This window comes from Somniosus microcephalus, chromosome 4 (genome assembly GCF_052327205.1).
Source record: "Somniosus microcephalus isolate GS21.2 chromosome 4, FLI_Smic_1.0, whole genome shotgun sequence".
In the NCBI taxonomy this organism is placed as follows: domain Eukaryota; kingdom Metazoa; phylum Chordata; class Chondrichthyes; order Squaliformes; family Somniosidae; genus Somniosus; species Somniosus microcephalus.
This window is the reverse complement of record NC_140990.1, coordinates 45,632,839-45,641,897: the sequence shown is the minus strand read 5'-3', so window position 1 is coordinate 45,641,897 and position 9,059 is coordinate 45,632,839. Positions and strand designations below refer to the sequence as shown.

Sequence of the window (9,059 nt, the reverse complement as noted above, 5' to 3'; positions counted from 1 at the left end):
CCAATCCCAATATCACCACTCTATAGCTCTTGCATATCTCTGCGATTTCCCTGCAGATTTGCTCCTCTACCTCCCTCTCACTATTTGGAGGCCTATACAATACTCCCAATAGTGTGATCATATTCTTTTTGCTCCTCAACTCAATTAAAGGACTCTCATCATAAATTAAGGGGAAAGATCAGACAGCGGTTCTTAAACGAACACTGCAGCTCCGACAAGTCAATCAGCTATATATCCAGAATATTAAACTCCAGCCCAGTTATAGGGGTTATTAACATCAGCAGAAACAAACCCCAACTGTCACAATGAACATGGTTCAGTCCTGGATGTGATTAACAGAAGCAATAACAGCAGAATCCAACCCTTGTGAACTTGTGAACTCGCTGATGTTTCAGCAGGTTGCATGAGAGATTGAATCCCTTCTCACACAGGGAGCAGGTGAACGGTCTCTCCGCAGTGTGAACTCGCTGGTGTGTCAGCAGGTGGGATGCCTGAGTGAATCCCTTCCCACACACAGAGCAGGTGAATGGCCTCTCCCCAGTGTGAACTCGCTGGTGTGTCAGAAGCTCGGAAGAATGAGCGAATCCCTTCTCACACACGGAGCAGGTGAAAGACCTCTCTCCGCTGTGAACTTGCTGGTGTGTCAGCAAGTGGGATGACCGACTGAATCCCTCCCCGCACACAGTGCAAGTGAATTGCCTCTCCCCAGTGTGAACTCGCTGGTGTAGAATGAGGTTGGATGACTGCTTGAATCTCTTCCCACAGTGCGTGCAGCTGAATGGTCTCTCGTCAGTGTGAACTCGCTGATGTGTCTGGAGAATGGATGAGCGAGTGAATCCCTTCCCACACACGGAGCAGGTGAACGTCCTCTCCCCAGTGTGAACTCGCTGGTGTAGAATGAGGTTGGATGACTGCTTGAATCTCTTCCCACAGTGCGTGCAGCTGAATGGTCTCTCGTCAGTGTGAACTCGCTGGTGTGTTTGGAGAATGGATGAGCGAGTGAATCCCTTCCCACATACGGAGCAAGTGAACGGTCTCTCCCCAGTGTGACAGCGGTGATGAATTTCCAGTTGGGAAGGGTCATTGAATGCCTTCCCACAGTCCCCACATTTCCACAGTTTCTCCGTGGTGCGGGTGTCTTTGTGTCTCTCCAGGTTGGACAATCAGTTGAAGCTTCGTCCACACACAGAACACGTGTACGGTTTCTCCCCGCTGTGAACGGTGCGATGTTTTTTCAGGCTGTGTAACTGGTTAAAGCTCTTTCCACAGTCAGTGCACTGGAACACTCTCACTCGGGTGTGTGTGTCTCGGTGCTTTTCCAGTCACACTGATATTTGAAATCCCTGTGGAACACCATTTCTCACCTTTTGTCAGTTTGATTAGCTACTCCCAACCCCTACTCTCTGTTTCCTGTTTTCTACCCAGCTAGTTATCCATAAACAGTATGTACAGTCTACAAGATGACCCAGGTCAGGCCGTGTGGAGTGAAGGGCCAGGCAGCAGAATGGATGGAAAGCTGGCTACAAAACAGCAATCAGAGGGTTGGAGTTAAGGGAAGTTTGTTGCGATCTTTCCATCCATTCTGCTGCCTGACCTTTGACTCCACACGGCCTGACCATGGTCATCTTGTAGACCGTACATACTGCAGACACAATGCACCAGTGGTGGAGGGGGTGGATATTGAGTCCTGTGGCAGGGGCGCTGATGAAGTGGATTTCTCTGTCTGTGAGTTTTGAGGCATCGCTAGTGGCGTTTTTCACCACTTTCCACCTTTAAAAAACAACCTTGCTGCCAGTTTATTAAAGCCATTAACAGCAGCTCGGGGGGACACACCAATAACTGAGGCCTTGTTTCCCTCAGAATGACAGGCCTGAACCCGAGTTAGGAAACATTTAGCAATTAAACCAGACTGGGCGGGGCCTGAGGTGCGAGTCAGTAACGGAAAATTGGTGGCCAGCGTACTTCACACCAGGGCTGAGGACCCGGGGACTCGGGTTTCTGTATCATTTATTGATTAATTTAGTTTATTGCCCAATCTCAATCAGACTGGCGGGTCATCTTGCTGTCCGGTGGAGGCGAGGTTCCCCAGTGGAGGGCTCTCTACGCGGGGGTCCTTCCCTGCACCATTGGGGATCTGGGGTGGAGACTGTTGTAAGGAGCTGTCGTGTGCAACAGTTTTTAAGCTTCTTTCCGGACTCCAAGGCCAGATGTGGTTTTTGCGGCCTTGAGGAGTCCACGGGCCGTGTATATATTCAGTGTGAGAGGTTGCAGCCCCTGTATAGTTACCTGAAGGAGCTGCTCCTCAACTCTTGGTTACACTTTAGCCCCACGCTCCTAATCTTTGGCCGCCCGGTGCGGAGGGGGGTGGGTAAGTGGGAGGATCTTCTCCTGGACCTGCTCTTGGGCCTGGTGAAAACAGCAATTTGTAGGTCCAGGATGGGCGGGGCCCCTGGGGGGTCACTCTGGCTGCCTGCCTCTCCCGTGGTCTTGTCCCTGCCCGGGTGGCCCTGGAGAGGGAGCAGGCGGTGTCCACCGGTTCACCTGATACCTTCCTCGACTGGTGGATACGGAAGGTATCAAGAGGTGATAATCGATCCTCACAATCACATTGTGATGTAATTATTAATTGTGTGTGTCACAACTACATTGCTTCTATTTTGATACAAAAGCTCTACTAGACATGTTAAACTACTAGGGGGAGAAATTGGGTATAGCCCCGCTCGGGGCGCTAGAATTGGCGATGCGCAAATTTTATCGCCAGGTGCAACTTATCGCCACCTCCAGCAATATTGGGTTGCTGCACCCCTGAGGGTGATTGCGGCGTTAAATCAGGCGCTGCACGGGACTCCTAAGGCGCTAACCTGCCGGCGCTACTCAATATCTGGGCGGACGGGCGCAGCGCAGGTGCTGTCAATAATCGATGACCACGAGACATGCAGGTGCCGGCGAGCTCTTAAAGGGGCGGGTCATTTCGCTTCAGCAGCCAGGCTCATCGCCCTGTAGGCCTCAATTTCGGCGCTGTGCAAACTGAGGCATTGCAAACTTTGACAAGATGGAGAGGGTGAGGCAGAGAGTGGAGCGCTTTTCCGAAAGGCTTTGGTTGGCGCAGTGGAGCGCCGGTGAGCAGTGCTGTACCCTGACAATGGCAAGAGGCCTCCTCAGAACGAGTACCGCAGAGCTTGGAGGGACGTTTGTCAAAGAGTCAACTCCAGCAGCGTGGCGCCCAGGAGTCCTGTGCAATGCAGGAAGAAGTTCAACGATCTCACTTGGGTCGTTAGGGTGAGTGGCTTATTGGCAATCTTCTTCATCCCTCCATCTGCACCTGACTTTATGGCCAGAGGGTGCGCGATGCCCCAATGGCCATCTGTCAGCCAGCACCCATGGCCCTTTCTGGGAACGCACACGCACATTCAACTCAGGGCATACTGTAAGGGCTGATCCACCATGGGGGGCATGAGATGACAACTCAGGGCATAATGTAAGGGCTGATCCACCATGGGGGGGCATGAGATGACAACTCAGGGCATACTGTAAGGGCTGATCCACCATGGGGGGGCATGAGATGACAACTCAGGGCAGCATGTTTCAGAACTTCCCGTCCTTTCTCCTGCAGGGCAAGCTGGACAGGAACTGAAGGGAACAGATTCGTACTGGAGGGGGCCCTCCTCAGCTGCAGGAACTGACGGACCTGGAGGAAAGAGTCCACCAGATTGTTGGAGGCTGGATGAGTGGTCCTGTCACCACTGGAGCTGCCGACCCCATTATGCACAGTGATGGTAAGGTCATCACCTTTTTGAACTCTCTCCTTCCACTTGTTCCCCCCACCAGCATGCTTTTTCAGTCTGGACCCATGTCAGAGCATTGCAGCACTCTTGCATCCCTTGCTACCACCCTGGCCTTTCGCTAAATCCACTCTTCAACCTCCCTGCTTTCAGATGCTGCATCACCAGCTCGGGAGCCGGGCCACCTAGCTGCCAGGGACACTGACTCCGGAGGCGACAAGCAGGAGGAAGCCGGACCATCCGTCCCACCCTCAGGTGAGCCAGCCCATCTGCAGACTGGGGATAGTGCTTCCCTGGAAGGGAGTGGGGGGGATGGATCTGAGGAGGAACCAGTTGCAGGAAACAGCGGCCTCCAGCAGCGCAAGGGGGGGAGGGAGGTTCGGGAGGGAGGGCGTGTCAGGCCACGATGACTGCTGCACAGAGCGCAGAAGAGGTGCGTTCCCTCACCAAAATGAGTGCCCAGGCTTGACTCAGACACACTGAGCTGATGGCTGCAGTTGGAAGGATGCCTGAAGCCGTTGAGACACTGGCAAGGATTGTGCAGGACTTCGGGGCAGCACAGGAAAGGATGCCCAGGGCTGTGGGGCAGCCCTGGAAAAGACTGCCCAGGGCGTCGCGACATCACTGGAAAGGACTGTCCAGGGCGTCGCGACATCACTGGAAAGGACTGTCCAGGGCGTCGCGACATCACTGGAAAGGACTGTCCAGGGCGTCGCGACATCACTGGAAAGGACTGTCCAGGGCGTCGCGACATCACTGGAAAGGACTGTCCAGGGCATTGCGACATCACTGGAAAGGTCTGTCCAGGGCTTCACCGATGCACTGGCACCTGCCACGCAGTCCCTCGCTGGCCTTATGCAGAGGCAGATTGAGCCACACAAGCACTGACTGCTGCCACCCTCCATGGTTCAGGCAGGATTACCTGGGGCCCTTGCAGCACCACATCAGGCCAGCAATCTGTGGACCAGCCAATTGGTGCGCATGCTGCAGTGCTACCCCATCAGAGTGCCAGTGTGTCGGCCGACCACGGAGCTGGAGTCCGCTCTCAGGATGTCAGCATTCCTGATGCCAACGCTGGCATGTCTCCACTGCAGCTGCCATCACCTGCAGGACAGACTGCTTCCACCCATGCCCAATTGGAGCAGTCAGCATCCGGCCCTCCCAAGCCCAGAGTCCGTCCAGGCCGTCCCTCAGGGGCATCAGCACTTTCGGACAGTCAGCAGGCGTCCCCCAGCCTTCATGCAGCCACTGGGGTCCCATTACAGAGGAGCTGCAGGGAGGGAAGGGGCCATTCTCGCAAGAGAAGTAGATCTCCATCAAAGGGGAAAGAGTAGAAGGAGCTGCAGAAACGTCCTATTTCTAGAAATCAAGGCCGTGGATGGTGGTCTGAATGTTAGTCATGTTTTGGATAGTCTCCCGGGTGTGCGAGCCACTTATGTGTTAGTTTGTTGGTTAAGCTCTCAGTTGCCATTGCTTTGTCATGTTGGAAGGAAGCACAGTTTTCAAAATAAAAGAAGATTTTTAATGTCTTTGGCCATGTCTGCTATTTACAATCATTGTGGCCTTCATAGGCTCTGGGTTATCCGAATGGTTCCATTCGTGGTCTTCCAATGGCACCAAGCAGTCCGTGAGAGGGGCCTAGAACCGACTCCTTATCAGCCTCAGACGGACGGCCCTTCCAGTTTCTCGGGCCCTCCCATCTTGGCCCTCCTCCTCCTCCTCCTCCTCCTGCTCCTCCTGTTCCTCCTCCTGCTCCTCCTCCTCCTGCTGGTCCTTCAATGTCTGCTGGCATTGGCTGGGTGCACAGGGTGGCGAGGTTATGGAGCATGCAGCAGACAACGACGAAGTGGGAGACTTTCTCTGGTGAGTACTGCAAGGCTCCTCCCGAATGGTCCAAACAGCGGAACCGTTGCTTGAGCATGCCGATTGTGTGCTCCACAATGTTCCTCGTCGCCTGATGGCTGACGTTGTAGTGCTCTTCTGCAGGGGTGCTGGGCGTACGGAGCGGGGTCATCAGCCATGGGCACAGTGGATAGCCCTTGTCGCCGAAAAGCCAGCCTTCTGGGTGAGCCGGGGCCTCGAAAAGGTCAGCGACTGAAGTCTGGCACAGGATGAAAGCATCGTGGCTGCTGCCTGGGAACTGTGCATTGACCGCCAGGATCAGCTGTCGGTGGTCACAGGCCAGCTGCACATTCAAGGAGTGGAACCCCTTGCGGTTGTGGAACTCCTCAGGATTCTGTACAGGCGCCCGCAAAGCCACGTGCGTGCAGTCAATGGCGCCCTGCACCATGGGGAAGTCCACTATTGCTGCGAAGCCCTCTGCGTGCTCCCACTGCTTCTCTGGTGTCACTTTGAAGGAGATGTACTGACGCCGCCTTTTAAACAGGGCATCTGTAACCTGCTGGATGCAGCTATGCACCGCAAACTGGGATATGTTGGCAATGTCCCCAGTTGCTGACTGAAAGGAGCCGGTCGCATAGAAATTCAATGCCACTGTTATCTTCACAGCCACCGACAGAGAGGTCCTGCACCTTATCTGCGGCTGCAGATCTTCCTGACGCAGGTGGCACAGCTCAGTCACCACCTCCTTTCGGAATTGCAGCCTCCTAACACACTGCTCCTCCGACATGTTGAGGTAAGAGAACTGCTGCCTGAATACCCTGGCAGCATACGGTCTGGTGTGGTGACGTCTGTTGGCCCTCCTCCATCTGGCCATTCCTGGCCCTCTCTCCCTCCATCCCTGTGCCCTTTCCAGATGGTCGAGCAGCAGGACGTTCCCCTGCAAAGCAGCCCCCATAATAATAGGTCACCAGAAATTAAAAAGGGTGTAAGCGCTCACCAGCAGCAGGGTGATGGTATGAAGGCTGAAGGTCCTCTGGCAGCGCTGGGTCAGTAGTGAAATGGCTCAGAGTTCAACTGTTCCAATCTGTGTAAATGTCAAATAAGTTGTGCTCCCAAAATGGCTGCCGCTTTTATACCAGTGCAGTCCCCTTTAAATCGCGCCCCCCTAAGCCCGAGAGCTACTGGGGAACGTTCCTGGAAGCTATACTTATTAGCGCTGGGCGGAACAGAGGGGGGCGCCACTGAATTTCCGGTCCGGGGCACCAGCAAGGCGTTGCACACTGAAACGACGTCATGATCTGCCTGCGCCCAGGCGCGGGCGCTAAGACTTAGCGCCGGCGCTAAAAGACCACTCAATATGGTGAGAGGTGCTGGGTTCACTGCGCCCACCCGAAATTTGGGTAATGCCCCAATTCTCGGCCTCTTTAGGCGCTAATCGCTGGTGCTAGCAACCGAATTTCTCCCCCCTAGTTATTTAATCAGTGCTGCAGCTGCTGAAAGGTTGACTGTACTGAGGTTTGTGGCCAGAGCTGGCAGACGTGTTGTTCTGAAGTCTGATGTCTCACACCTGAAGAGTCTGTTTGTGTCGTGTTGTAATGACCTTTTTCTGTTGCCTGGTGTCAGAAATAGAAATCAAAGGGAGATGGTGCCTCACTCTGTTAATCAACTCTTTGACACATTTCCATGTATTTCCTTTCTTAATTTACAAAGATCACAACTCCATTAGTGAACAATGGATTGCCAGTCTGCCACTTTTTAATGAGGCTTGAAAGGATTCGCTGTGAAGCTACACCTGCCCATCTGTCTGTGTGTCAGTGTGTTTGGATTGTGTTAGACAACAGTCCGAATATCTCGCCTACATCCATTACAATTTTTGAAATGTTAGATTGTACTTGGAAGAAGTTGAGTTTGAATCTGACAATTCTGAAATTGGGAGCTGTTAATGATTTTTGTTTTTCACATAACTATATAATGATGTGATCAGTCAAAGCAAATTAAAAGATGCTGCTATTTACTGAACACAACTGAATAATTCTGCAAGGATGCTATCACAGTCTTCCTCAGTATTAACTACACCCCCCAATTTAGTGTCATCTGCAAATTTTGAAATTGTACTTCTGATTCTCAAGTGCAAATCATTCATGTAAATGGTGAACAACAGTGGTCCCAGCACTGATCCCCGTGGAACACCACTTCCCACCTCCTGCCCGTCTGAGTAAATACCTTTAACTCATCCCGTCACTATAACTGGACTTGTCTCCATTCCCGTACCGAGGAGATTGCTGTACCAGACGGGAGGGGCAACATTTGGGGATTCTCGATTCTCCACCAATTCCCATTCCCCTTCTTTCTGGTGGATAATGGAGGTGCCACTGTGTGTAATGTGCAAGTCAGTAAGAATTGTCATCGAGGATTAATCAGCACTTTCTAATTGGAGATGTTAATCAGTGGAACCTTTCAGACACTGAATTGTAGATTTTGTACCAAAGATCAATTTAGGATTGAAGTAAACGTTCATAATTTTATTGTAAAATAATTCAGGGACTCTCATCAGAAATTAAGGGGAAAGATCAGAGAGCGGTTCTTAAATAAACACTGCAGCCCCGACAAGTCAATCAGCTATATATCCAGAATATTAAACTGCAGCCCAGTTATAGGGGTTATTAACATCAGCAGAAACTAACCCCAACTGTCAGAATGAACATGGTTCAGTCCTGGATGTGATTAACAGCAGCAATAACAGCAGAATCCAACCCCTGCACTCACTTGTGAACTCGTTGGTGTCTCAGCAGGTTGGATGAACGATTAAATCCCTTCCCACACACGGAGCAGGTGAACGGCCTCTCCTCAGTGTGAATTTGCTGGTGTGTCAGCAGGTTAGATGATCGATTAAATCCCTTCCCACACACAGAGCAGATGAACGGCCTCTCCCAAGTGTGACTGCGTTGATGAGTTTCCAGCTGGGATGGATAATGGAATCCCTTCCCACAGTCACCACATTTCCACGGATTCTCCATGGTGCGGGTGTCCTTGTGTCTCTCCAGGTTGGACAGTCGGTTGAAGCCCCGTCCACACACAGAACACGTGCACGGTTTCTCCCCGCTGTGAACGGTGCGATGTTTTTTCAGGCTGTGTAACTGGTTAAAGCTCTTTCCACAGTCAGTGCACTGGAACACTCTCACTCGGGTGTGTGCCTCGGTGCTTTTCCAGTCACACTGATGTTTGAAATATTTTCCCACAGACAGAACAGACAAACATTTCTCCTTCCACATTCAGAAGCCGATGATATTCGGGTCCTGATGAATGGAGTGACTCTGTCAGATCTTGATGTGATGTTTGCTTTGTGTTTGCGGTGTGTAAATGCTGCCCTTCTCCCAGCCTGTAAAAGGAGTTTACAAAAGCCATCACTATGAGTCCAGGATAGAAATTGACAAG

General features: G+C 52.1%; 1 pseudogene; it reads right to left on the bottom strand.

Annotated features, from left to right (window-relative positions):
• Nucleotides 1-332: 332 nt before the first annotated feature.
• On the bottom strand, nucleotides 333-8,641 carry LOC147118794 (uncharacterized; annotated as a pseudogene).
• Nucleotides 8,642-9,059: the final 418 nt, after the last annotated feature.